General features: G+C 40.5%; 2 pseudogenes; both read left to right on the top strand.

Moving 5' to 3' along the window:
- Positions 1–3220: 3220 nt before the first annotated feature.
- On the top strand, positions 3221–4619 carry LOC107574630 (uncharacterized protein K02A2.6-like; annotated as a pseudogene).
- Positions 4620–5215: 596 nt separating this feature from the next.
- On the top strand, positions 5216–6466 carry LOC107574629 (uncharacterized protein K02A2.6-like; annotated as a pseudogene).
- The last annotated feature ends 2163 nt before the right edge of the window (positions 6467–8629 follow it).

Genomic DNA, 8629 nt, shown 5'->3' with positions numbered 1-8629 from the left:
AAAAAAAATCCAGAAACTCACATTGTAGGATTTTTAAAGAATTTATTTGCAAATTATGGTGGAAAATAAGGCTTTGGTCAATAACAAAATTTCATCTCAATACTTTGTTATATACCCTTTGTTGGCAATGACAGAGGTCAAACGTTTTCTGTAAGTCTTCACAAGGTTTTCACACACTGTTGCTGGTATTTTGGCCCATTCCTCCATGCAGATCTCCTCTAGAGCAGTAATGTTTTGGGGCTGTCACTGGGCAACATGGATTTTCAACTCCCTCCAAAGATTTTCTAAGTTCCCTTCAGTGATACATTAATATAACCCCATGAATGTAATGCATTTGTACTTATTTTACTATTTTCTTTTCGGGATCTACTGGGACAGTGATAAAGATCTACCAGTCGATCGCGATCGACGGGTTGGCGACCACTGCTCTACGCCATAGAAGTGTAAATGAAAACCGATGCACAGCCTGTGTTGTTGTCCACGTCGATATGCAATTACACATGCAGACCGCTAGTCTGCAGTGTCCACGCGGGCATGATGCTGGTGTAACCCACAGCATCAAGGCAAAAGCCGAAGAAGAAGCAGCTTGTCGGTGGAGCATCAGCCTTGACGGCGGCAAATAAAAATATCTAAGAACAGATAATTTATTTAAAACTACAAAAAAGGAGACGACAACGGAACTGGAGAAGATGGCACTCTTTCAATCTCCACAAGGTCTTGTACCATGGCAGAACAACATTTTTTGTCGTGGACAATTAAGTGATGTATGCTATGTTGTATAATAAATAAGACACTTGTTCTTTGCTTTGTTTATTTTAAATAAGTATGTGTAACATTAAAGTATATTAAAGTGCAAAAAAACACACACAAAACTCAAATACATACAGAGGGAGGGGTTCTAGCAGACCAATCACAGCGCTTGCGGTCCACATCGAATTGACGTGCTGTTACATTTTTGGAGAGGTGCACGTCAGGCTATGCCGAAGGCTATGTGTGCTACACACAGCCTATTGTGTAGCTATGGCATAGGTTCAATGCAGAAGTATAAATTGGGCTTTAGAGTTTTCTATTCCATTGATTTGTGACCATTATTTATTTATTTCATATTGCTGACTGTTTGATCTTACATGTAAAGCTCATTTTGACAGAAAAGGATTACACACTTTTGGTTTGATAGCAACTTTGTTAAGTAAAGATAGCAACATTTCAGTTAAGTAAATTCAAATTTGGGTTAACTTTTTGGCTTTGTGGTGAGTTGTGTTTCTTTTTTCCTGGGTTGTGACGGTGAGGAAATTTTCCCACCGGTTAATCGACGTGTGACAACACTGGTAATACCGGTATCACCGCGGGTGCGTTCCCTCTTTTCCTCGCTTTCCTTCGCTTTTAAATAGCTTGTAAAAGCTGCATGCGCATTTTACTTTCACTTTCAAATAGCGGCAATTCGGAGTAAAGGAATTGTCGTTTTTAGTTCGTTAGAATTTTCCCTCTTTTCCTCGCTTTCCTTCACTTTTAAAACTGGCGTTTGTATTTTTGCTCTTTTTTTCCTCTCTCTTTCGGTGTGTGTTTGCTTGATAGGCTAATGGTTATCATCTGTGCTCATCCACTCATGAGCGCTGTCCTCGCCCTGATAGGTGCGTGTTCGGAGCCTAATCAGAATGTGCCTGTTGCCCCTATGTATCCCATACCGGTAAAAGAAGAACCATTTGAGCGACTCATTGTTGATTGTGTGGGTCTGCTGCCCAGGTCTAAATAGGGACACCAGTATGTGTTAACAATTATGTGTGCAGCCACTAGATTCCCTGAAGCCATTCCTCTGCGTTCGTTGAAAGCACAGACAGTAATAAAAGTCTTGGTTACGTTTTTTACCACGTTTGGTCTACTGCGAGTAATACAGAGCGATCAAGGAACTCATTTTACTTCTAAAACTTTTACACAGGTTTTGAAGGAATTAGGAATTGAGCACAGAGTGCCAAGTCCTTATCATCCTGAGTCACAGGGAGCCTTAGAAAGGTTCCGTCAAACCCTTAAAACTATTATCTGTGAATATTGCTTGCAGACAGGAAAGGACTGGGTGGAGGGGTTGCCTTTACCATTATTTGCGGCCAGAGAAGCAGTTCAGGAGTCCATGGGGTTTAATCCCGCGGAATTGGTGTTCGGAAGGGGTCCCCTAAAACTGCTATATGAACATTTGTTGACGAAAAATCCATCCTCTGTGTCTCTCTTGGATTATGTGAGTTCTTTCAGAGAGAGACTTCATAAAGTGTGTGATGTAGCTTAGGTTCATCATTCTGTTCTTGTGCTTTTGCCAGTGCCCGGTGCTGCTTTGCAAGCAAAATTTTCAGGTCCATAAGAGCAAAAGTTCAGTGAAACTGATTATGTGATTCAAACCCCTGATCGTCGACGCAAAACTAGAGTTTGCCATGTAAACATGCTCAAGGCATACCTGGAGAGAGAGCTGAATATTGCTCCATCTGTGGATGTTCCATTGGTCTCCTCCATGGTCACTATAACTGCCTCTTGTGTTGTAGAAGACAATGGCATTGTTAAATTCTACTCCTCATCTGAAAAATTCTAGTATTTTGGGTGATTTACGCAGCTATCTTGTGCATTTATCAGAAAAACAGTATGAGGATATATGTAAGCTGATCCAGTCTTTTCCCTCTCTTTTTTCAGATGTGCCTAGTAGAATGTCTGCATTGTGTCATGATATTGAGGTGGGAAGTGCCTCCCCTGTGAAGCAGCATCCTTATGGGGTGAATCCACAAAAGCGTGAGATTATGAAGGCTGAGGTCGAATATCTATTAAAATATGTCCATGGAGCACTCTATGTTTCCTAGTACCCAAGCCAGACTCCACATATCGCTTTTGTATGGACAATTGGAAAGTTAATAATCTTTCAGAACCCGACTCGTTCCCACTTCCTCGTATTGAGGATTGTATCGATTGGGTGTTTTAGCGCACCAGAGGGCACTCAATATCACACCAGTGTGTATGTTGTATTGTTAATAAAGAAGAAGACTAGAGAGTTCTCAGTAAACTACAAGAGTTAAAAAGGCAATCGTCTCAGCGTATCCTTACTGTTATATAAACAGATAAGATATAACATATTGGCGATGAGGATGATCTATTCAAACGCCTGATTTTTGCAAGGGGAAGGACTGGCTACTGAATATATTTGATTGGATGTATGTAGTGAGCTTGTGGAACAACACTTGACAAAATGGCTGTGTTTATCGGTCATATGGATGGCTTTGATGAGTCAGCCAAACAGTGGGCTACCTACATAGAAAGGTTTGAACAATATGTTGCTTCAAATGACATTGCAGATGAGAAACAAGTCGCGGTGTTGCTGAGTGTAATGGGTTAATCTACATACGGACTGCTGCGGAGCTTAATCGCCCCAGATAAGATATAATGACATTGTGACTGTTTTGAAAGAACATTTCTCGCCGAAACCGATCGTTTTTGCAGAAAGATTTAGGTTTCATAACCGCAGTCAGCACGAGACCGATTCAGTAGCACAGTACGTCGCAGTTCTGAAAAAGCTGAGTGAACACTCCTCACATAGTGGCTCAAATTGACATACTCATACTGGCAAGAAATTAAGAGTGTGAAAAAGGACGCACCTGAGACAGTGACGTGACATGACATGTGGCCAAGTATGGTGACCCATACTCGGAATTAGTGCTCTGCATTTAACCCATCCAAAGTGAACACACACACCGTGAACACACACCCAGAGCAGTGGGCAGCCATTTATGCTGCAGCGCCCGGGGAGCAGTTGGGGGTTCAGTGCCTTGCTCAAGGGCACCTCAGTCGTGGTATTGAAGGTGGAAGAGAGCGCTGTACATTCACTCCCCCCACCTACAATCCCTGCTGGTACGAGACTTGAACCCGCAACCTTTGGTGTTATGAGTCCGACTCTCTAACCATTAGGCCACGACTTCCCCGACTTCCATTTTTGTGCTATCAAAACACAAAAATGGAAAGGATTGGGCTTGTTAAAAGGTATCAAAGCCACGATTTTGCCAGGCACGCAATGTCCCCTATGCTTTGAAGCCAAAAGTTGAGGCTGAAATAATTCGTCTATTGGAGCTGGGGGTCATCTCCCCTGTGACATGCAGCGATTTGGCTACGCCAATCATTCTAGTTGTAAAAAGGAACGAGGATTAGAGGATTTGTTGAGATTTTAAGGTAACAGTGAATCCTGCCCTTTGTGTTGAGCGTTACCCGATTCCACGAATGGAGGATGTATTTGCATCATTAGCAGGGGGCCAACGCTTCACCAAATTGGATAGCTCAAATGCATACCTACAAGTTTCCGTGGTGGAACGCTCACATAAGTGCCTCACAATTATCACGTCAAAGGGGCTGTTCTGTTACAATCGGTTACCATTTGGGATCGCATTGGCTGCTGCAATTTTTCAAAGGGCAATGGATCAAATTCTACAAGGCTTCCCGAACGTGCACTCTGATACCTAGATGATATATTAGTGACTGGGTCAGATGATGAGCAACATCTAAAAAATGTGGACACAGTCCTCAGTCGTCTGGATGAATTTGGGCTGTGTGTCCAGTGTGAGAAGTATGAATTCTTTAACGATTCGCTGGAGTACTAAGGGCATATCATTGATGCTCAGGGTCTTCATAAGTCACCGGAAAAGGTCAGTGCAATCGTGGATGCACCTGCACCAAAGGATATGCCCAACTTTGTTCATTTCTGGGACTTTTAAATTATTACAGTCTATTCATCCTTAATCTGGCATCAGTGTTAGCCCCACTCAATGCTCTTCAATGCTAGCTCAAATTGAAAGAGAGACACTTGGTATTGTTTTTGGAATACAAACATTTTACCAATATCTGTACGGCCGGAAGTTTACATTGTTTACAGACCACCGTCCATTGACAACCATCTTCAGTCCAACAAAAGCCATTCCATCCATGGCTGCTGCTCGGTTGCAGCGCTGGGCTTTGTTGTTGGCAGCTTATGACTACAATATCCAGTATAGAGAGGGTGCAATGCAATGCAGATGGGTTATCACGATTACCTCTGCCAACTGCACCTCAAGTTAAGCTGGAAACCGTGGAGTTACTTCAAGTAAAACAGCTGGATGCTCTACCAGTACTATGCACAGACGTCTGTAAAGAGACAAGGGCTGACCCCATTCTGTCACAAGTAATGGAGATGGTGGTAACTGGGCGTTTCCCACACGTCATGGATGCAAATAATGTGCTTGTCCCATATGTGTACAGGAAGGATGAATTGACTACACAGCTGGATTTCCTCATGTGGGGTTGGAGAGTGGTCATCCCTCTAAAGCTGAGATCCAGGGTACTGGCAGAATTACATACTGGACATCCGGGTGTCATTAGGATGAAGGCGGTTGCACGTATTTATGTCTGGTGGCCTGGTATTGACGTTCAAGTCGAACAGTTGGCAAAAACCTGTCAGACATGCCAGCAGACACAAAAAGCTCCTGGCCCCTCACCCTTAAACCCGGGGAAATGGCCAGTCACCTTGGTAACGCATACATGTGGACTTTGCAGGTCCATTTGAAGGACACATGTATCTGGTAGTAGTAGATGCTCACTCCATATTTTAATGGCCCGAGGTTTGTGTGATGGATTCAACTACATCTACCAAAACCATTCAGGTGCTGAGGACACTGTTTAGTCGTTATGGACTCCAGGAAGTGCTGGTTAGTGATAACGGACCTCAGTTCACCTCCGAGGAGTTTCAGACATTTCTCAAGGCCAACGGAGTGACGCACAGACATTCTGCACCTTTTCACCCAGCTACAAATGGTTTGGCGGAATGCATGGTTCAGACAGTAAAGTGGGCATTATTTGCTCGAAAGGATCAATTTCCATTAAACAAAGGTTGGACACCTTTCTACTGGCGTACCGAAACACACCACATGACACCATAAAGTAATCACCTGCCCTGTTGTTCCTACATTGTAGGTTGCGATCTCGCTTTGATTTGCTGAAGCCGAATGTGGCCTCTGTGGTTGAAAAAGCTCAAGGCAAACTTTGCCAGTGACGTCAAGTTCATGATAAAGAAAGAATATTTGCAGTGGGTGACAAGGTATTAGTTAGTGATTACCGTCGAGGAAAGAAGTGGATGCCCCGTGTGGTGTCAGCAAAGACAGGTCCAGTATCTTACATTGTCGATGTGGGACTTTCAGTTCACTGGACACATCATGTTGTTTAGATCTTGGCACATCAGAATGACTGCGACAATGGAGATGAGATTGGTCCAGAGACCATTGATGTCCATGAGGGGAATCTGGCAAATCTGTGTGAACATCCAATGTCTGGAGAGACATCACGTCCTAGTCTTGATCCAATTCCAACAGGATTATCACAATTGGAGATTCAGCCACAAGGGACACTGAGGTGGTGTTACACACTCCACACAAAGAGACTTAGCGATATCCTGAATGTACCATCAAGCCTCCAGTAAGGTTTAGCCCTTAGCGCTTACCTTGATGGTATAAGCCAATTCCATTGTTTGCATGTTGACAGTCATGGTGCTGCATTTAATTTAAAAGAACAAACACAGTTCATTGAACAATGCTGGTGTTTCATCACAGTTGTTCTATATTTTGGTATTACTATAAGTGTTGCATTATACAGGTGAATCATTGTGTTATGTTGTGGGCATATCTATGTATATGATGGACATTTATAAAAGAGAGCGAGAGAGAGAGAGATACACAGTTTGTTCATGTTAAGTGTATGTAACATTGTTTCTGAAATGAATACAACAACACTAAGTGGGGAGGAAAATGTGATATATGCACTTAATGTTTTAGCGCACCAGAGGGCGCTCAAGGCAAGGCAAGTTTATTTATATAGCACATTTCATACACAATGGTAATTCAAAGTGCTTTACATAAAAGGAAGTAAAATATTCATAAAAAAAATAATCACAACAATAAAACAAATAATTTAAAATGATTTAAAACATTTATCTAAAATGAATTTTAAACGGTTAAAAATAGAAAATGATTATACATAAAATACAGTGCAATCAGTTCGGACGTAGCACAGTGCTCATTCAATAAATGTACAGCTAAGCAGGTAAGTTTTGAGTCTGGATTTAAATGTGGCTAATGTTTTAGCATATCTGATCTCAATAGTGCAGATCGATCTTGATCGATCAAGATCATATTGAAACAACTGGTGGTTGTTCAACAGAATGTGGGGCTGTCTGGAGCTAAACTAGGCTACTAGACTGTTACGCACTGAAATGTGGTTGAATAAAACTGATTCACTGGCAGTGGTGCGGCTTTCTCAAATTAAAATTAGAATCACAAAAGATTATATTAGTTACATTTACACATTTCGCAGATGCTTTTATCCAAAGTGCATTCAAGTTAGACATTTCTTCAGTTCCTGTATCCCTTGTTCATAGTGAACCGGACCCATAGGATTTTTACTGCCATGCTTTGTTGTTTGAAATCCTGTAATCAGACACTTTATGTGTGAACATCTCGTGATCAATGTGTACGCAGTGTAAACAGGGTTTTTTAATTTCTCTGGTTGGGAAAATTTAGTTGTTTGGTCTTGTGTTCATTGTGCTACGTTTTGCATCTCAGGACCCTGGCTGTTTGCCAAGCTTCTAGAGTGCCATTAACAAAGGTACTTCATACGATCTGCTCACTGCAAGTGTTTGTTCTTAGTTGCATCAATCTGAAAATGGGACCAAAGCATTTATTAATGTAATTCAAATATAACTAGCCTACATAAAATGCCTCAATTTGGAGGTACGATCTTGGCTATTTTTTCCCCTCTCAACTCTTATAAAGGTACAGCAGATCTTGTGTTTCTGCACGTTATGATCTGACAATGCAAATTAACTGACAATCCCTAAACAAACCACTCTGTTAGTGTGAAGTTCTTGCATGCACAGTTTAATAGGATTTGAGTTGTATTCATGTACAGTTCAAAAGTATTTACTGATAAATGTATGAATGTGCTACAATATTTTTGACATTTAAAAAATTATATTGAAAAATGATTAATGTTTTTTTTCATGTATAAAATGTGTGTTCTCAGTGTAAACAGTATTCGATACAACTAGCCTAAATTTGTTTATTCAAATGTAGCTAAAATAAATTGATTGCAACCACTTACCAAAAAAAAAAAAAATATATATATATATATTGTAAATTTAATTAATCTATTTTTTTAAGTGCGTTTTGAAATTCACATTTCACCCAATCTTCAATTACAAAAACAGAGCTTAATCACAAGAATTTAATATAAAGCATATCGACAACTTCTATAAGAAATATTATGCACACACTCACGGAAGTAGCGAAACATTTAATATTTGACAACTGTTTTATGGAAATGTTAAATGACCAACAGAGTTCAGCAGTGCAAATTAGATTTTTATTAATTTTTTTTCTGTTTTGAATTGAAAACTAGCTGTGTCACTGTGCCCGAGGTACATGCTATCATGTCACAAACACCAAAGCAGTTCAATATACATATACAGCATGCACCTCTCTTACGTAGCCTACAAAAACCTTGCTATAAACAGTATATATATATATATATATATATATATATATATATATATATATATATATATATATATATTTAAAAGAGTTTTGTG

This window comes from Sinocyclocheilus grahami, unplaced genomic scaffold (genome assembly GCF_001515645.1).
Source record: "Sinocyclocheilus grahami isolate Dianchi unplaced genomic scaffold, SAMN03320097.WGS_v1.1 scaffold2293.1, whole genome shotgun sequence".
In the NCBI taxonomy this organism is placed as follows: domain Eukaryota; kingdom Metazoa; phylum Chordata; class Actinopteri; order Cypriniformes; family Cyprinidae; genus Sinocyclocheilus; species Sinocyclocheilus grahami.
Note: the sequence above shows the minus strand (reverse complement) of the source record. Positions and strands in the feature narration are given on the sequence as shown.